Source organism: Oncorhynchus tshawytscha, linkage group LG33, assembly GCF_018296145.1.
Source record: "Oncorhynchus tshawytscha isolate Ot180627B linkage group LG33, Otsh_v2.0, whole genome shotgun sequence".
Taxonomy (NCBI): Eukaryota; Metazoa; Chordata; class Actinopteri; order Salmoniformes; family Salmonidae; genus Oncorhynchus; species Oncorhynchus tshawytscha.
In genome coordinates this window covers 36,830,355-36,846,739 of record NC_056461.1, presented here as the reverse complement: position 1 = coordinate 36,846,739, position 16,385 = coordinate 36,830,355, and positions in this window count along the sequence as shown.

The following is a 16,385-nucleotide window of genomic DNA, read 5'->3' as shown; positions in this document are numbered from 1 at the left end:
TAGTGTCATTATTTGGCAACATTTGTAACACACCTATCGGATCAAATTAAAATGAGTTTCTTATTGAAAGACGGGAATCGGACGGATTTCCCCTTGAGCATGAATTATGACTACATTTCCACCTCATAAATGATCAGTATTTATTCATTCTATATAGCTGAGCATCTCAAAGAGAACTCTATTGTCTTTTTTAAATCTACACCACATATACAATGTAGAACAAACTGATTTGAATTAGATCAGATCGGCGTGTTGTAACTGTTGCCAAATAAGGGCATTACTATATATTGCTAAGAATGTGAAAGTTTAAAAAAAAGTATTTCACCTTTATTTAACCAGGTAGGATAGTTGAGAACAAGTTCTCATTTACAACTGCAACCTGGCCATGATAAAGTAAAGCAGTGCGACACAAACAACAACACATAAACACATAAACAATAAACAAACAAACATACAGTCAATAATACCATAGAAATAGTATATTTACAGTAAAATAAATAACAGTATGGGGATGAGGTAGTTGGATGGGCTATTTACAGATGGGCTATGTACAGGTGCAGTGATCTGTGAGCTGCTCTGACAGCTGGTGCTTAAAGCTAGTGAGGGAGATATGAGTCTCCAGTTTCAGTGATTTTTGCACATTGTTCCAGTCATTAGCAGAGAACTGGAAGGAAAGGCGGCTGAAGGAGGAATTGGCTTTGGGGATGATCAGTGAAATATACCTGCTGGAGCGCGTGCTACGGGTGGGTGCTGCTATGGTGACCAGTGACCTGAGATGGCGACAAATATGAAGCGAGGGCCAGCCAATGAGAGCATACAGGTCGCAGTGGTGGGTAGTATATGGGGCTTTGGTGACAAAACGGATGGCACTGTGATAGACTGCATCCAATTTGCTGAGTAAAGTGTTGGATTTTGTAAATGACATCGCCAAAGTCAAGGATCGGTAGGATAGTCAGTTTTACAAGGGTATGCTTGGCAGCATGAGTGAAGGATGCTTTGTTGCGAAATAGGAAGCTGATTCTAGATTTCATTTTGGATTGGAGATTCTTAATGTAAGTCTGGAAGGGGAGTTTACAGTCTAACCAAACATCTAGGTATTTGTAGTTGTCTACATATTCTAAGTCAGAACCGTCCAGAGTAGTGATGCTGGACGGTCGGGCAGGTGTGGGCAGCGATCGGTTGAAGAGCATGCATTAAGTTTTACTTGCATTTAAGAGCAGTTGGGAGTCCATGAGGAAAGGAGAGTTGTATGGCATTGAAGCTCGCCTGGAGGTTAGTTAACACAGTGTCCAAAGAAGGCCCAGAAGTATACAGAATGGTGTCATCTGCGTAGAGGTGAATCAGAGAATCACCAGCAGCAAGAGCGACATCATTGATGTATACAGAGAAAAGAGTGGGCCCAAGGATTGAACCCTGTGGCACCCCCATAGAGACTGCCAGAGGTCTGGACAACAGGCCTGATGAATTGACACACTGAACTCTGTCTGAGAAGTAGTTGGTGAATCAGGCGAGGCAATCATTTGAGAAACCAAGGCTGTTGAGTCTGCCGATAAGAATGTGGTGATTGACAGAGTCGAAAGCCTTGGCCAAGTCGATGAATACAGCTGCACAGTATTGTCTCTTATCGATGGCGGTTATGATATCATTTAGGACCTTGAGCGTGGCTGAGGTGCACCCATGACCAGCTCAGAAACCAGATTACCTAGCGCAGAGGGTGGTAACCGAAATGGTCGGTGATCTGTTTGGTAACTTGGCTTTCGAAGACCTTAGAAAGGATAGGATAGATATAGGTCTGTAGCAGTTTGGGTCTAGAGTGTCACCCCCTTTGAAGAGGGGGATGGCCGTGGCAGCTTTCCAATCTTTGGGGATCTCAGACGATACGAAAGAGAGGTTGAACAGGCTAGTAATAAGGGTTGCAACAATTTCAGCGGATAATTTTAGAAAGAGAGGGTCCAGATTGTCTAGCCCGGCTGATTTGTAGGGGTCCAGATTTTGCAGCTCTTTCAGAGCATCAGCTATCTGGATTTGGGTGAAGGAGAAAAGGGGAGGCTTGGGCAAGTTGCTGTGGGGGGTGCAGGGCTGTTGACCGGGGTAGGGGTAGCCAGGTGGAAAGCATGGCCAGCCATAGAAAAATGCTTATTGAAATTCTCAATTATCGCGGATTTATCGGTGGTAACAGTGCTGCCTAGCCTCAGTGCAGTGGGCAGCTGGGAGGAGGTGCTCTTATTCTCCATGGACTTTACAGTGTCCCAGAACTTTTGGGAGTTTGTGCTACAGGATGCAAATTTATGTTTGAAAAAGCTAGCTTTTGCTTTCCTAACTGCCTGTGTATATTGGTTCCTAACTTCCTTGAAAAGTTGCATATCGCGAGGGCTATTCGATACTAATGCAATACGCCACAGGATGTTTTTGTGCTGGTTAAGGGCAGAGTAGGGTGACTACCCTACTGGGTCTTGAACCCAGACCACCAGCACCAATTTCAAATGCCCCAACCACGATCCCAATCAAATATATCTTTAGGGCATTTGCTTATTGGGCCACTATAGTTAGGCACTGTCCAGAAGATACCTGAACCCCTCCTCTATAGGCACTTATGTAGATGAAACTAATTGATAGGCGTAAGAAAAAGGGTGAATGCACTTTTAAATACATCTCAGCTCTGTTAGAAGTACACTGAAGAAAATGATTTTATTGATCATAGTGATTCAGTACTGTCATTAAAACAGGTTAACATGCCCCACCAACATTAGACAACTATACAGAAAGGTCTTACATTTCTGAAAGTAGTATATTAAATGAGTGATCAGTGTACGTTTGGTGGGAAGTTGGTGGAATATTCTAACCCTCAGAAAACTGGACACATTAATTTTCTTGCAACAGTCCCAAGAAATGTGCCTAAAACATTCATATCTTAAATTCTGAGAACATGGTAACCACGTTCTGGGTAAGTTCTATTTGACATTAAGGGAATGGTCTCTTGGAAACATTCCTTGCACATCACAGGAACATTCCTATGAAAACGTTAGTTAATGACCTAATGGGAGCCTTCTCTAAAGTTTTACTTCTCTAACATTTGATATTAGCTGGGATTATCTGAATATAGAAAAGGCAGCAGACAGCTTGGCATTTAAACACCTAGTATTCCAAGTCACAAGCCTCTTTATGGATCAATGAGGCAACTCGGAGGCTCCAACGAAAGGAAAGAGAACTCTGGACACCCTCTCCCTAGGACACCCTCTCCCTAGCTCTACAACTTGTGGCATACTGACTGTGGTATAACTTGTGTCTCATTAAGCTTTGACTCAATGCTAGTCCAAAACGGCTGCCTGAATCCAACATGACCTTCCGTTGCCTCACTGAATTTGTGATGCACATTGGGATGTTTCGGTGCACTCTTCTGATGTTTGGGTTGAAATGGCACATTTTTAAAACATTTTAAAAATCTTGTCCACCAACCTGGCTGTCTGTCCTGGAGTTGCTGTATGTTGACTTGTTGACATTATGGTGTAACACAACCATCAATTTACTGGGCCATCACATGTCATAGGAATTGTACCTCTCCAGCCTGCCTTGGAGTTGCCGTACATGTTCATTTGGTGACGTTATGGTGTATGGGGAGGATGCAACCACAAGATAATGTGTTCATCATAGTGAACCAACACACGTCTCCAATGTCAATCTCATCCGGAAGCCTAGCCCTGCCGAGCTGCATCGGCTCAGGAAGAGGTGAATCGGCAGTCTCCGGAGGCTCTTGGTGGGATTCGGATAAGCTCGGATCCTCTCAGATGCAAGGTGGGATCCCTTAGTGAGCGATTGGGACTGCAATCGGAACTCTTCTCCCTCCTACGTTCCCGTAGCCGACCATCGATCCGGATGGTTAAACCGATGAGTGAGTCGAGATCCGACGGTAGTTCTCGGGCTGCCAGCTCATCCTTTACCTCCTCCGATAATCCGCACAGGAACGTGTCAAACAGCGCTTCCGGGTTTCAGATACCCTCCGCTGCTAGCATGCAGAACTCCACCGCATAGTCTGCCACACTGAGGGTGTCCTGCCGAAGCTGGAGTAACCTCTGGGCAGCCTCTCTCCCGGACACCGGAGCCTCGAAAACTTTTCTCACCTCCGCCACAAATCCCAGGCTCCAGACTGAGACAGACGGTGAATTTTTGCTCCCACGCCGCCATGCCCTGGCGAGTGCCCTCCCGGACATCAGCGTAGTAATGTACGCAATATATGAGCAGTCCGAGGGGAACGAAGAAGGCTGCAGCTCGAAAACGAGGGAGCACTGGGAGATAAAGGCCCGGCAGGTTCTGGAATCACCATTGTAGCACTCCGGGGGAGGTAAGCAGGGTTCCTGGGAAACCGGGGTCACGGCGCTGCTAGCAGCCGGGTTACTGAGGGGCTGGGAGGTTACCATCGTGGTAGGCTGCCTGGTAGGCAACCCACAGAATTGCTCCCGCAATGTGGCCAATGCTAGGTTGTGATGTTCAGCCATGTCCTGGAACCCTTCCATCAAACCGCAAAGCAACTCCTTGTGTCTACTAATGATGGCTCCTTAGGAGGAGATGGCATTGCAGAGCTGGTCCAAGTCTGCTGGGTCAGTCATGGCCAGTTCGTACTATCAGGTTTCAGGTAAGACCCAAGTGCAGACTGTGTTGAAGTAACAATGTTTATTGCAACAACAGGGGCAGGCAAACGACAGATCAAGGCAGGCAGGGGTCGATAATCAAGAGTAGCGCCAAAGGTACAGGATGGCAGGCAGGCAGGCTCAGGGTCAGGCAAAGTGGTCAGGCAGGCGGGCTTAGAGTCAGGACAGGCAAAGGTCAAAACCAGGAGGAGGACAAAAAGAGAGACTGGGGAAAACAGGAGCTGGTTGACTTGAACAAACAAGACAAACCCGCACAGACAGACAGAAAACACAGGTATAAATACCCAGGGGATAAGTGGGGAAGATGGGCGACACCTGGAGTGGGGTAGAAACAAGCAAAAGGACAGGTGAAACAGATCAGGGCATGACACAAACATAAACAAAGATGCTGTATGTCATCATGTATGGTGGCTGCTTGATAGGCTCCACCACTTCTGCAACCCCTTTACAAAGCCCAGGGATCATCTTCAAATGTATGTGTGTGGAGCTGTGCTACGTCCCTCACAATGGTTCTTAGTCGTACTCTATGACCTACGATCTAAGTAATCTCTAGTTAACCTGAGGTTGCCCTTACTGGTTTTGTCACTCTCCTTATCTCCTGCCCGACCACAGCCAACTAACCACAGTAAATATTGGGATCATAATCATCCTACCCGACTTCCAAAGGAATATTTAGAACGTGAGTAATGGCAGGACTTTTTGCAACATTCAACATTAAAAACTCCAAGCACAGGTCAATTAGGAGTTGAAATATGGAACGCCGTTTGGTCTTTGCCAGTCAAAAAAGATACACGTCAAATATTTGAGTTGTACCAGTGTTCGTGGTGTCCAACATGCCAATCAACCTGCTATCTGCCAATCACGGGAATGCCTGGAATGTTCTGATGAGTGGCGTGGAGGGGGGTTGGGCAGGGGGATGGAGCATTGGAAGTTAAGACCAGGTTTAGCCATTGTTCTCTCTCTTATGTCTGGGCTTCACAAGAGGTCACAGTTGGTTTGTGGGGTATCCTTCATTTATTTGGCGTGGGCTACGGCCAAACAGTAGCCTGTGTAAAGTTGGGTTCATAAACCGTCAATTCATAAACTCAAGCCTCAGTCTGGACAATTGTTCCTTTATGATCTAGGTCATTACATTGGTGTCAGAAGTAAAAACGTTGTTAAAAGTTAGTCAGCTAGGTAGGTGGCTTCTGTGGCTAGCTACCGTAGGTGAGAACGGGGGTTGAAATGTTTTGAGGGAATCCGAAAGTGAAGGTGGAGGTAGGGGACGATTATGGCCAAGAAGGTGCGTGTGCATGGATGTCGGAGGATCTGGCTGAGGAGATCGCCAGGGTGTCGGAGCCCAGAGGCTGCTTGAGGGAGGACGTTAGAGTGACGGATGATGCAGCCTCACGGATGATGCTCTGGCCTGTTTGATATTGATTAGCCCCGAGGACAGACATGATTATTGTGCTTTATTGGGAGCACTGAGGAGACGCTATGGACAGTGTGTCCCGGGCTGCTGCGCTCCGAACTGAGTAATAGACACAGGCAGCCTGGAGAGCCTCTACGGGTACTAGCTAATGACATTGAGAGCCTGTCTCGGCGGGCATATGCTCACATGCCCCCCTCCGTGCAGAGCAAGCTAGCACGGGACCAGTTCATACAGGTGCTCTCTCCTACAGAGCTGCGCATACAGATCCAGCGCATACATCCTGAGTCATCGCAGATAGACTTGGAGATTGCTTTGGAGAGGGAGCTGGTGTGGGCTGGGGCTTCAGCTGGTGCTTTGGTGGGGGTGCAGGGAGACAGAACCTCTTTGCGGGCTTTGCGGCAGAGCAGCCCAGAGCTGGAAAAGCCTGCATGGGTGACTGAAATGACAGAACTCATTCGTAGCTAGCTAGCTTTAGCTTGGTACCTAGCTAGCGCCAATACTACCAGCCTGAAAAAAATGACCATTAGAAACTGCAGTCATTTTCATTATTCTTAGCAATGATTTAGGAATCCTTGTGCGTAGTATTGGCTAGGTAGCCACTTGTTGTTCGCTTATTGACATTGAACTTCAGTTCATGAAAATAAATAGCTATCCAGCAACTTAACCCTGTTGCCCAAAGCTAACGTTATAAGCAGCCAGCTAGCTTCATCTGGCTAGTGAGGCACGACCGGACCGGGTAATGTGTTGTGAAGCTAGCCACAATAAGGATTAGGCACAATAGTGGAATTTACGGTTTGCCTTCAAAATAAAAGGAACTCTTTGAAAGTGATGCAGAAGGTTACAATTGGTGGAATCATGTCATATTTAGACTAGATAATGTTAAACAAGGTTGGAATGTGAAGCAATGAAATGGGGTATCAGTCTACTAGGTGACACTCATAGAACACAACTGTGAAGAGTTTATGCAAATATTACCTCCCCAGTCAGCCTATTGTGTGTATTGACATTCATATTGCACTGTACAGTTTTTATTGGGGATCAATGAAATGGGGTATCAGTCCACTCAATACCAAATATATTTTTTCCCATTGTCCTTCTCAAGAGTTATCAGACTCCAAAACATCCACTCAGTATTGTTTTTTTCTCTTGAATAGTGTTCAATACACATAGTAGGTTGACAATATATATGGCTCAATTCACAGTTGTTTCAGAGTCCCGCAATAAGAGCTACAATGCTAATGTTCTCTGGGTGTCACTGAGTAGACTGATACCCCATGTCATTGATCCATAATTCTTAGGTAAGGCTGTACAGTGAAATTAGTATGCCCCCAATGCAATTCTAAAGTCAAATATATCCAGTGGGATTTCAACAGATTTTTGACAAATTAACAAATGATTGTCTTTTGTTGATTTTATATAACAACATTTCAACCTCGTTTAGCATGATCTATTCAATTATGGCATTGTCAGAGTCTAGGTGATGTGGGTAAGGCAGAGTCAGGCGCAGGACACAGAGATGAGTAATAATAGTAAATTTACTCACAAACAATCTTCCAACAAGGATAACGAAAATAAACGAGACAACTGACAACAATAAACACGCACAAAACCATGATGGCTCCAGAGGGTTAAATAGGGAAATAATTCAAACGTAATGGGAACCAGGTGTGTACAATACAGACAAAACAAATGGAAAAAGAAATGTAGATCGGTGGAGGCTAGAAAGCCGGTGACGTCGACCGCTGAACGCCGCCCGAACAAGGAGAGGCACCAACTTTGGTGGAAGTTGTGACAGTACCCCCCCTCTCCCTTGACACACGGCTCCAGCAGGGTGCTGACACCGGCCTCGGGGACGACCCGAAGGATGAGGCGCAGGACGATGCGGGTGGAGACGGTGAAATTCCTGCAGTAAGGAAGAGTCCAGGATGTCCTCCACCGGCACCCAGCATCTCTCCTCCAGACCGTACCCCTCCCACTCCACGAGGTACTGAAGGCCCCTGGCCCGACGCCTTGAGTCCATAATGGCTTCCACAGTATACGCCGGGGCCCCCTCGTTGTCCAGAGTGGGTGGAGGAACCTCCCGCACCTCAGACTGCTGGAGCGGACAAGCCTGAGGCACATGGAACGAGGGGTTAAAACGGTAATCAGGAGGGAGCTGTAACCTATAACAAACCTCGTTCAGACTCCTCAGGAATTTAAATGCCCCCAAAAACCGCGGACCAGGCTTCCGGCAGGGCAGGCAAAGGGGTAGGTTTCGGGTCGAGAGCCAGACCTGATCCCCCGGTGCATACACTGCGGTGGTGGTCGGCGCTCGCCTTCTGCCACCTGATGGCCCGTTGCAGGCGCACATGGTGTTTTCGTCACGTGTTTTCGTCACTTTTCGAGTGCCGAAAACATTCGTCCACTGCAGGTGCTTCAATCTGGCTCTGATGGAACGGTAACCTAGTACACATTGAAAAGGAGTGGTGGAGGGAGTTTTGGGCCATCTCTGCGCAGGGGATGAAAGCCGCCCACTCCCCCGGCCGGTCCTGGCAGAAAGACCGCAGAAACCTACCCACATCCTGGTTAACTCTCTCCACCTGGGGTGAAAACCTGAGGTGAGGCTGACCGAGACCCCCAGGCGTTCCATAAACACCCTCCAGACCCTAGACGTGAACTGGGGACCCCGATCAGAAACTATATCCTCAGGCACCCCGTAGTGCCGGAAGACGTGTGTAAACAGGGCCTCTGCAGTTTGTAGGGCTGTAGGGAGACTGGGCAGAGGGAGGAGACGACAGAACTTAGAGAAACAATCCACAACGACCAAGATCGTGGTGTTACCCTGTGAGCGAGGAAGATCCGTTAGAAAATCAACCGACAGGTTGTGACCAAGGCCGTTGTGGAACGGGTAAGGGATGTAGCTTAACTCTGGCCAGGTGTCTAGGAGCCTTACACTGGGCGCACACCGAGCAGGAGGAAACATAAACCCTCACGTCCCGAGCCAAGTTGGGCCACCAGTACTTCTCAGACAGACAGCGCACCGTCCGACCGATCCCCGGATGATCAGAGGAGGGTGATGTGTGGGCCCAATAGATCAACTGTTCACGGACAGCAGACGGAACGTACTGAAGTCCGACGGGACACTGGAGTGGAGCGGGTTCAGTACGCAATGCCCGCTCAACGCCTGCGTCCAGCTCCCACACGACCGGCGCTACCAGGCAGGAGGCAGGGTGAATGGGAGACTGATCCATGGGCCGCTCCTCTGTGTCATACAGCTGGGACAATGCGCCTGCCTAAACATTCTGGGAACCTGGTCTGTAGGACAGGGTAACACACAAAACGGGTAAAGAACATGGCCCAACAAACTTGACAAGGATTCAGTCTCCTAGCTACCCGGATGTACTCCAGGTTGTGGTGGTCAGTCCAGATGAGGAAAGGGTGTTTAGCCCCCTCAAGCCAATGTCTCCACGCCTTCAAAGCCTTAACCACAGCCAACAGATCCCGGTCCCCCACATTATAGTTCCGCTCCGCCGGGCTGAGCTTCTTCGAGAAGAAAGCACAGGGGCGGAGCTTCGGTGGCGTGCCCGAGCGCTGAGAGAGCACGGCTTCGATCCCAGCCTCTGACGCGTCCACCTCCACTACGAATGCCAAAGAGGGATCCGGATGGGCCAGCACAGGAGCCGAGGTAAACAGAGCTCTCAGCTGCCCAAAAGCCCTGTCAGCCTCTCCCAATCACTACAGACGTACAGGACACCCCTTCAGTAGTGAGGTAATGGGAGCAACCACCTGGCCAAAACCCCTGACAAATCTCCGGTAGTAATTGGCAAACGCTAAAAATCGCTGCACCTCCTTTACTGTGGTGGGAGTTGGCCAATTATGTACGGCTGCTATGCGGTCACTCTCCATCTCCACCCCTGATATGGAAATGCGATACCCTAGGAAGGAGACGGACTGCTGGAAGAACAGGCATTTATCAGCCTTGACATACAGGTCATGCTCCAACAGTCGTCCAAGTACCTTGCGCACCAAGGACACAAGCTCGGTGCGTGTAGCGGAGTATATCAGAATGTCATCGATATACACCACTACACCCTGCCCATGCAGGTCCCTGAAATTGTTGTCTACAAAGGATTGGAAGACTGATGGAGCATTCATCAACCCGTACGGAATGGCAAGGTACTCATAATGCCCTGAGGTGGTACTAAACGCCGTCTTCCACTCGTCTCCCTGTTGGATACGCACAAGATTGTACACACTCCTGAGATCCAGTTTAGTGAAGAAGTGCGCCCCGTGCATTGACTCAATCGTAACTGTACCTCACCGTGATTTGATTGAGACCTTTATAATCAATGCACGGACGCAGACCTCCAACCTTCTTCTTCACAAAAAAGAAACTCGAGGAAGCGGGTGCAGTGGCGGACCGAATGTACCCCTGATGCAGGGATTCGGAGACATACGTCTCTATAGCCACCGTCTCCGCTTGCGACAGGGGATACACTTGTCTCCTAGAAAGTGCAGCGTCTACCAGGAGATTTATCGCACAATCCCCATGGCGATGGAGTGGTAATTGAGTCGCCTTCTTCTTACAGAAGGCGAAAGCCAAATCAGCATATTCTGGGGGAATGCGCACAGTGGAGACCTGGTCTGGACTTTCCACCGTGGTAGCACCAACGGAAACCCCAACACACCTCCCCAAGCACTCTCGCGACCACCCCGTGAGAGCCCTCTGTTGCCAGGAAATGGTGGGGTTATGACGAGCCAACCAGGGAAGGCCTAGTATCACGGGAAATGCAGGAGAGTCAATGACAAAGAGACTGATTCTCTCATCGTGAACCCCCTGCGTCTCCATGGCCAGGGAGAGGATGGCCTCTCCGATTAGCCCGGACCCTAATGGTCGACTATCCAGAACAGGTAAACAAACAGGTGGACAACAGAGGATGGTGCATACTCACCTGGTGTGACGTCAGAGTGCCCTGCCTGCTGCCTCGACTCCCAGAGGGACCAACCCGGCACCGACTGGCAGTGTGCCCTCTGCGGCCACAGATGGTGCATGTGAAGGCCCCTCCTCCAGCCTCCCTACTTGCAGCCCCTCCCAACTCCATGGGCACCGGAGCAGGAGTGCTGGGAGATGGAACTGACAGAGCCCCCTCAGGACATCCACGGATGACTAGCAGGTTATCCAACCGGATGGACATATCCACCAGTTGGTCAAAGGTGGTGGCATCCCTGCAGGCCAACTCCCGTCGGACATCCTCACGTAAGCTGCATCGATAGTGGTCGATAAGGGCCATGTCGTTCCATCCTGCACCGGCAGCCAAGGTCCGGAACTCCAGCGCGAAATCCTGCCCCATCCCCTGCCTCAAATGGAAGAGTCGTTCACCCGCCGCTCTACCTTCAGGCGGATGGTCAAAGACAGGTAGACTCCTCGAAGTGGTCCAACGCCGTGTCTTCCTCTCCCTACACGGCGTTTGCCCACTCCAGAGCTCTCCCCGAGAGGCATGAGACGAGGACGGATACTCTCTCCCTTCCTGAGGGAGCTGGGTGAACAGTGGCCAGGTATAGGTCCAGTTGGAACTGTGCGGCCGTCCCATCATACTCACTGGGAAGGGAGAGACATATTCCACTTGAGCTGGTCGAGGCGCTGGAGAGACTTCCTGTCTCTCCCAGCGGTCCATGGTCTGGACAACGCGATCCATCATGGCACCGAGATGATGTAGCATAGCCGGTTTCGTCGACTCCTCTGACCGGGGTACCTGTTCCTGCTGACTCCATGGTTAGGTGTAGGATCCTGTTAGGAGTGTGTATCGGAGGCGAAGTCAGGTGCAGGAGAGCAGAGTGTAGTGAACAGGCGCACTTTTTATTCCTGTCATTATGACAGCACAAAATAACGTAAAAATGTGCCCAAAACACGGAACATAGACAAAAAGTAACGCGCGTAACAATATCCACAAAATCAAAATACACGTAACACAAACAATCCTACACAAAGACATGATGGGGAACAGAGGAATAAATACATATGAATTGATTGGGGAATGAAAACCAGGTGTGCAGGGAACAAGACAAAACAAATGGATACATGAAAAATGGTGGCTAGAAACCGGACCGCCGAACGCCAAACGAACAAGGAGAGGAGCCGACTTCAGTGGATGACAATACTAAATAACCAGGGCAATTTATATGCATGCGAAGGTGTCTGAGTGTAATTATGTTGGCCATATTGTATTTACACCAAAACAGTCTTTAAGGGCATGAGTGTTGTACACAATTCATCAATAAAATTCATATTTACATGTTATTTGACTTCCATCAAATGGTATTATGGCAGCCATATTGCATTTTAGATGCCGTATTGGATTTGAGGCAGGGTGGCCCCAAAGATAATCTGTGCTGGCCCCCTGACTAAATTACAGGAGTAGCGGCTAAAGATAGAAAACCCTTCAAGGAACCTTGGAGCCCCAAAAAGGTAATTCTGATGTCTGAGCCCACTTGTTTTCCTTAGACCCGATTACAATAGCCACAACATCAAATTACAGTGTATTTTTGTCAGGCAGGACCAAACAGCACTGAAAGACAGCAAATCTGACCTGCCTATTAATTAGCCACCAAAAAGTAAAGCTTACATTCATCATAAATATTAATGGTTGAAATTTCTGCGTTTTGTATCTCTGTGTCTACAGGACTGTAATTCCAAGATGCATTAAGATATCCTGATGCTGTTTGTTTGTGTATTTAGTGCAGACAACTGACTACTTGAATTCCACATTTTATCAAGATCAGAGCTTACAATATTGGGTTACACTTCTTTATGTGGCCCATCCCCCCTCCAGCCAGGCATTATTCTGTTTTTTTTTTAGTTTAGGGGGTGTGTCACAATATCTATCAATTTAACCACTTTGCAGTCAAATATTTTTTACACAACCATGTATTTCATACATAGGAGACATTAGAGATGTGAAAAAACATGGTTGTGTTTTGTTTTACCTCGGGTAGGTGTATCTTAAAAAGATTGGTGGCCACTAGACTACACTAGACTAAAATAATAGACAGTGTATTTATTTGGTACCACTCAAACAGTCCCAATGCCATCCTCTGTGGGTGTGTCAGTGTAGACCAAGGTGTAAACAGGTTGAATCCCCAGTCACAGTCGTAGGTCTGTAGACAGGGTCTGAGTTTTAGTGAGGTATTTTTGCTTTGCATAACTTTTTTTGTTGCAGTTTTACAGTGAATTCCTTGCAATTCTACACATTTTGCCATCACTTATGTCATGTTAATATGATATCTGAGTGAGAGTGACTAACAAAATCAATGGATGTCCGCTGGGCACCTGCCCTGCGTGCCTGATCGGTAATTCGACCATGATTACTACACGTTTAGATAGTTGGCTAGACTAACTAGGCTAATTTATCAATCTAAAAATGTTTAAATGTAGACTCCGAGAAATGACATTGCAACGAGCAGGACCGCAGATATTGAGATGAGTGAGATGCAAGACGTCACTCTCACACTGTCACACACAGTATCTGCTGTTGCCACGGGGCCAAAACAGTGGAGAAGTTGAGCCTCACGCTTTACCCACTATGTTTTTTAATTTCTGCATCGACGTAATATCGCTGAGTCTACCTTTAACTGATGGACTAATTGAATGACTATCAGTGACTGATATATAACGAGGAAAACTGCTGATGCGCAACCAAGTTTAGAAATTGCATTTTGTGTATTATACTATTCTAGCTTTCAACAGTTGTTGAGTTGCCGACTGAGGTCCCCCCACCGAATTTAGATACTTCCCTGACCACAGTCCATTCTATCAGATGACAAATGATAAATGCTTCCAGATGCCTAAAGTATGTTTCCGGAATTCCAGAAGACCACTGAGAAGAGAAACTGCTGAAAACATACTGGTGTATGAAGTAGTTTCACCTCTTGTAAATACACTGAGAAGGAAAGTTGCAAGGCACTATAGATAACATAGACTTATCTGATGACTGAATTTGGCGTTAGGTGACTCGGGGAGTTTTAGCATGTGGGTGGTGAGGGTGTTGAAACCAGACTTAAAGATAACAAAAAGTGGGCTGTTGTTGTTTCGTTTTTTTGTGTGCTTTTGCAGACTGCTAGGGCATGTACTTTCCTGTTTTACATGTTTGTTTTTCAATATGTGGTTTGCTAATCCAGTTTAAGGTTCAAGCTGCTATACCACAAATAAAAAACCCTGAAAACTTCCATTTAACATCCTCTTGAACAGGAAATCTGTCTGTCATGACCCGGCACGTAAAGTGATGCACCATCAGCAGAATCAAACCCACCACAAAGGTTGTTGGCCTGCTGTCTGTATTTTTTATTTGTTTAACTAGGCAAGTCAGTTAAGAACAAATTCTTTTTTTTTACAATGATGGCCTACCCCAGCCAAACCCGGCCAATTGTGTTGCATACCCTATGGTATTTCCAATCACAGTCAGATGTGATACAGCCTGGATTCAAACCAGGGACTCTAGTGACACCTCTTAGCACTGAGATGCAGTGCCTTAGACTGCTGCGCCACTCGGGTCAGTCGCTACTCTGGAGGTAGTCTGACTAATCAGCTGAAGGACAAACTGCACAGACAAGCATAAGAGTCATTTTAAATGTCATTTTATTCAACATTCTGGCTTTTAAAGAACATTTACACGATTCTGGAGGTATTCGTTTCAGGCTGTATAAACCAATTAATTGTGTATTACATCTGGATTAATCAGACTACACTGGAGGGATGGCAGCATGTGGACATCACCTTGGATCCTATAAGACAGTATGTTCCAACTCCAGTTCTCCAGTACCCCCAACAGCACACATTTTTGTTGTAGCCCCGGACAACAGCACCTGATTCAACATGTCACGGGCTTGATGATTAGTTGTCAACAAGTAGAATCAGGTGTGCTTGTTCGGGGCCACAACAAAACATTTACTGTTGGGGGTAGTCATGGATCGGAGTTGGGAAACACTGCTATAGAAATTTGAGCTTTTGTCAGATTTGACATTTCGTAACAGATTAGGAGAATTTACTCAGCAGGTTAGGAAAATGAACATAGCAGGTTAGGATAATTATGTTAAGGTTAGGAAAAGTGTTCGGGTTATGGTTAGCTAAAATGCAAAAAAAATCTGCTTTTGACGTTAATCTGACGAAAGCTGTATCCCTTCTAGCCGGATATATTTTTTATTTAACCTTTACTTAACTAGGCAACATAGGATGGTCACTGCAGGTCCAGCTATATCTTCTATCAGGTTAGTGTGGTGAAGGGTCTGAGGTTTTGTCTTGACGGGAAGTGAGACTCTGTATCTAGAAAACAGCATGCTGCTACATCCTGTAACAAGACACTGAAGATTCATAGTTTAGTCTCTCATGATATCTTGATGAAATGTTCATGAAGTAGGAAGTCACTTGAAGCATCCAAATATTCACACAAATCTCCAACTTCCCCTTACATGATCAGATTTACTATTGAGACTGTTATAGTATTTAATAAGCATAGGAAGTAATATTTTTGTTCCTCCTATTCATAAATAGTTGTGTGCCATTGGTCATTCATTGTTAGTGATGCTTGATAGGACATACTATTGCCTGAATAAGGCAGATATCAAGTCATCATGTCACGGTCTTTGAAAAAGCTGACACAATCTTTGAATTGTGAGGCCCAACTCAAAATCAGTCAAATAAAATTGTCCTAAATAAAGCCTTTTTTACATCAAATACCCAGCATAAAATCCCAGAGCAAGCAATGCAGATGTGGAAGCAGAGTGTCTCGGAAAAACTCCCTAGAAGGCAGGAAACTAGGAAGAAACTTAGAGAAGAACCAGGCTCTGAGGGGTGGCCAGTCCTGTGGAGATTTAAATATGACATATGATAGTTCAATCATTTCTTGAGCAGAAGTTAGAACTTCCAGTATGCTCTTCTTGTGTTCCTCAACAACATACAAAATCACTGTTCTTTATGAATAAGTTACATAAGAAGAGGTAGTTGTGCTGATGGAATATGAACCATAGTGTTCTCAATAGAGGTAAATTGATTATGGTAATTCGTTGTACCTTGTCATACTTCTGTAAATGTAGTATTTCCCTTGGTGAAACATGACCTGTATTCCAATAATGTGTAATATTATTTAATAATCATATTCACATATGACAAGCAAAGGAATCTGCTGCAAAATGATTGTACTCCGCAGACCCAGGAGCAGAATATCATAACCTCTTATTGTCCCCAAAACAATGATGTCAAGACAATGTTGTTTTTTCTTCAAGTATTACTCCTCCACATCTAGCTATGTCAACGTCAAGGCAGGGCACTCAGAAACATTTGTGCCATTTTCCCTTTG